Below are 4854 nucleotides of genomic sequence, written 5' to 3'. Positions count from 1 at the left end.
TCTGTGTGATTGTGCATTATTGGACTCAAATCAGAATGCAGAGAAATTTCTCTGGAATATAAACATACAATTTTCTCTGGAATATGAACATATAATTTTCTCTGGAATACAAAGCAAAGTGTAGAAAAATGAAAAGTGCAGAATAAATGAAAAAAACAGAGCACAAAACTTAAGACAGTGAAGAAAAACAGAGCCGGTCTCCAAACACGAAGAACAAAACTTATCATTGATAAACATGTAACACAGAATGAAAAATCAACTCCATTGTCAATAACAAAGAATGAAAAATCAACTTCAAAAATCAAAAAATAATTCACTAAGCTGGCTTTTCTATCACTTTGATCAAAACTGAAAATAAAAACCTAATTCAAAATAAACTACAAAACTTATTTGAAATCAGAGTCCATATATACAAATCAAATGAAAAATAAAAAACTTAAACTGATTATTAAACTTACCTGATTCAGCTCTACTGGAAATTCGAGCTTCAACACGACTTCAACTTCTACACGATCAACGAAACTCAACTACTATACGACTACAAAATTCCTATAAAATTTCCATGAAATTTGCATCATCGAAATCTCCATCGATCGCCAAGTTCATCCCAAAGTAATCTTCCACAAAAATAGTAACGTAATCTTCAGATTCCAAAATTGAAAACCACGTATAATATACAAAAGGGTAAAATAGGTATTTTATAAACTAAACTAACATTGAGGGACCTTAGACACCAGAAAATATTATTGTGGATCTCTCCTCATACTAAAAGTTGGATAGGGACCTTAGACCAATTTCTGCTTTTAAGTTGTTTTCAGCTTTCAATTCATTTTTTTTATTGTACTTTTTTTGGGGGTATCTTCTGCGTTTTCTCAATTTCTGTATTTATTTTGTTGAGTTTTAATTTTTTAAGTAGTTGTTTCCTGACCTTAATTCACCTTTTTTTTAATATTTGTTTTTGGCTCCGTTTGGAAAGAGCTAGATTGGACTTTTTTTTGGCTATTTTAACTACAAAAGATAAAATATGCTATTTTAGTCACAAGTTTTCAATTTTATTCTAGTTTTTACCACTTTCCCAACGGTTAATCAAGTTTTTTTTTTTTTGTTGGCCGTTAATTTTTTTTTTTTTGGTTAATGCAGTTCATAACGCAGGTGTTTTTAATGCAGCTGGAACAGTGCTACTGCCGGAGAGGATCCAAATCCCAATTCTCCGAAAGTTAAAGGTCAGTTGAAGGGGTTGAACAGTCCGGCAAAGGATCGTCGTCACCATCCTCTAATCGCCCGAAAAAGGTATCGAATTCCTTCAATTGAAACCATTTTATTTTGTTTTTCTTATTAGCACAATTGATGTATTGAAATTAGGGTTTTGATTGACTCAAATGCGATTCGAATTTCATAAATTTCCAGATACTTGAATTAACCTTGTGGTTTCTATACACATGCATATATGTTCTGATTTGGATGATTGATGATGTATATATAGAAACTGATATCAGCTACTGATGTAATAGAATGTTACGTGATTCCACCAAAAATTCTGAGAATTAGGCCTTGTTTGATTAGAAAGATTAATAGTGAGGGGATTAATAATATATGAAATTAGCGTAGGATTGATTATCCAACTAGAATAGTGGAATAAATAATAATAGGTATAAAAATATATAATTTCTATTATATGTTTGTTTTGCATTATTAGTTGTAGGATTGAAAAATTCACCAATTTTGTTGGATAATGTTTACTGACATTTAATCCGGATTACAAAATTTGCAACCAAACACTAGAATGCAAGTCCTATGGATTAAAAATCTTAATTCATTCAATCAAACAGACCCTTAAGTAGTGTTTGGTTCACTCAAATGAGAATGAAGTGGAATGGAATGATCAAAATGTCCATTATAATATTCGGTTCTCTAAAAAATATAAAATGCATTTCCAATGAAATCATAATTCATTATTGTAAGTGAATGGTCATTCTATAGGGAAGTTATTCCACCTTATTATACTGAACCAAACATTAGCTAAATGTTATAATTTTTTGGTTATAGTTGTCAATAGTCTTTATAGTATCTTGCTTTGACAATTTTCTTCGTGGTTGCTTGAAATTTTGCTTACAGGCATGCTAATTTTGTTTTTGATGCCAGATTGATAGTGCTACATAGTTCATGCTCATGGTTGTATTTTTTTTCTTCTGTTTGAATTTTTTTTCTTCTGTTTGAATGTAGTGTGGTTTTTCTTGTTTGCAACTGTGGTTACTGCACCTTCTGAAACCAGTCTTATTTGTGATCACAGATATTGCATACCTTCTAAAATTTAATTAATTGACAACCGATAATGTCTAGTTATGTCTAGTCGACTACCATAAAGCATTGTGGTTTTAATCTTATTTGGTGAAGAGAGTTTGGGATATTCCATAACAAATACATCAACATCTGAGTAGTTGTTTAAAGAATTTACTGGCAAGAAACATGTTTCGCTCAATTAGATATACCATTTCTCAACTTAGTTTAATGAATATTATGGAGGGATAATGAATTACTGCATCGTGCTGAGTTCTTATATGATTGTTGTGTTGTGTTGTGTTGGGTGTTTTTTGAGTTTTTTCTTTTGCTAAGTTTTAAGTGGTTGGATTCTGAATGAGGTTCTCTTTGCAAGATATAATTCCCTGTCCAATAATGGGCTAAATTCTCTGTTAATTGCAGTGTTGGATAGTTCTTTATGCACAATAGTTTTGTACTTTGTGGAATTTTGTTTTTTATTTGTTTTTGTTGAGTAGTGGGGTGGGGGAACCGGAATAGTAGATCATTTAGGCTCTATTTGATTCACTAAAATGAGTTGGAATGGAATGGAATAATTATTCCTCAAACTTTTACATGAAATAACCATTCATTTGAAATGGTGAATGATGATTCCATTTGTAATGCATTTTGTCATTATGTTTTTAGTCAACCAAACATAGGAATAAACATTTTAATAGAATGATCATTTCATTCCAGTGAATCAAACATTACCTTAGGGCGATGAGATTCCACTGTATAGCTGTGGTAAATGCCTATTCTTTATTTTTTTTCAGGTACTTGTCATTTAAAGACTAATATACATATATGACTGGGATTCTCTTTACTAGTGAGGTTTATTTGATTCATGTTGATCCACACGCTTAAGCGGCATGCTCATGCTATGGAAAGCTTTCTAAACCAATGGAAACATCAAAATCAGAGTTTAGATGCTAATTCGCTGAATTCTATTACTGGCAGCAAAATCCCACAATTATCGTAATGGAATTAGCTGACAAGGCCGTTGGGTTTCTGTTATCCGTTGTCAGCCTATCCATATTCACTTATTATACTTTTTGGGTCATCATCCTGGTCAGTTTACATTTCATCTAGTTCAAAATTTTTGTTTCAAACTTGAATAAATTTGTTGTTTACTTTCTATTTCTACGCAATTTCAGCCATTTGTTGACGATCACTTTATCCACAAGTACTTTCTTCCCCAAGAATTTACCATTCTCATTCCTGTACTTGCTGGTGTGGCAATTCTCTGCTTCTTGTCTGTCTTTGTTGGGTTTGTGATGCTCAAGTCCAAAAAGAAGAAGGCATATGACATCAGTTTTTAATTGATTTTGACTAGTAAGTGTACGGCGTTTAGCAACCTGGCTTCTTGTAGTTTTAAGATGAGAGCAGCTCCTAGAATGTGTGTGTGCATTGAGTCTTCTCGAATTGTTTTTTTTTCAATTGTCCTAGTTACTTTGAGGTACAAGTGACTTTGACTGTTGCGTATTATGATTTGTGATAGCATATCACTCTTACTTCCCGGTGAAAGTTATCTGATTAGTTGAACATGCAGGTTCAGGATCAGAATTAGAGTGCTGTGTGGTTTTCTACTTTTTGTTTTTGTTTTTTGGTATAGTATGGCTTTCTGCTTTGAACTAGGACAGCCCTTCCCGATTAGTTTTGACAAGGAATAACTTTGATGAGATTTTGGAGCATAGATATAATCAAATAATTGATTTGAGTAATTCTATATTTATAAGATAGTACTCAACATGAATGGAATTCTTCTGGTTAGTTTGATGTCATAAGACTTGTAACTCGGGTTTATTTGAGAATTAGGCTACCCATTGTGCCTTCACATGATTTACTATAGTTGCAGTATCTTGATGCAGGAATGTAATCAACAAACAAGGGTCACACATGGGTGTTGATGCAAAATTGTTTCAATATGAGAAATTCTATAATATGTTTGAGAGGAGTACTAAAGGAGATTGGCTTATGGACTAAAAAACTATCCGTACACCCACAAATCAGGAGGCAAATCAAATGGAACTTCCTGGCCAGCCCCGCCCGCATATTCTCACCCTAGTGCCTTAAAAGAAAATTATATTGTCACACTTATTAAATTTGTAAATAAAATCAGACTCTTAAATAAAATTTGTGCACAAAAAATAAATTAGAAAGCAATGTGTGGTTCAAATAATGGTGAGAGCTATATTATTTATAGAATCAAATACAATTCTTTTACATGAGGTGAGAATCTATATTTTTGTGGGTCTCATACCTACATAAAATGATTGTGTCTCGTTCTAATTGCGGTATTAAAAGCAGAACAAAGACTAGAAGAAAAGACTCTTGACTAGTATGGGTGGTCAGTCGAAGAACATAAAATCCAAATTCAAGATAAATGAGTAAAAGAATCCCAACAAACAGCCCACTTGCAAGCAAAGGTGAGGTGGTGCGTGTGTGTGTGTGAGACCTCTATGGTATCAAGAGTATCTTTTCTTTTCTGGTAATGTTTACAGCTTGAAGTAGGAGTGGTCTGTGTAGCTTAGCTCTGTGATGATGTCCGAGTAAAGC

At 32.8% G+C, this 4854-nt stretch overlaps 1 non-coding gene across 1 annotated transcript; it reads left to right on the top strand.

Moving 5' to 3' along the window:
* The first annotated feature begins 1145 nt into the window (after positions 1–1145).
* LOC114285245 (uncharacterized) lies at positions 1146–4461 on the top strand. Its single transcript, XR_014348963.1, has 2 exons — positions 1146–1290; positions 4167–4461. It is a non-coding gene; the product is annotated as an uncharacterized LOC114285245 (transcript).
* Positions 4462–4854: the final 393 nt, after the last annotated feature.

Source organism: Camellia sinensis, chromosome 1 (assembly GCF_055761805.1).
Source record: "Camellia sinensis isolate YWXY chromosome 1, ASM5576180v1, whole genome shotgun sequence".
NCBI classification, from domain to species: Eukaryota; Viridiplantae; Streptophyta; class Magnoliopsida; order Ericales; family Theaceae; genus Camellia; species Camellia sinensis.
The sequence above is the reverse complement of the archived record's forward strand: the minus strand, read 5'-3'. Positions and strand labels throughout refer to the sequence as shown.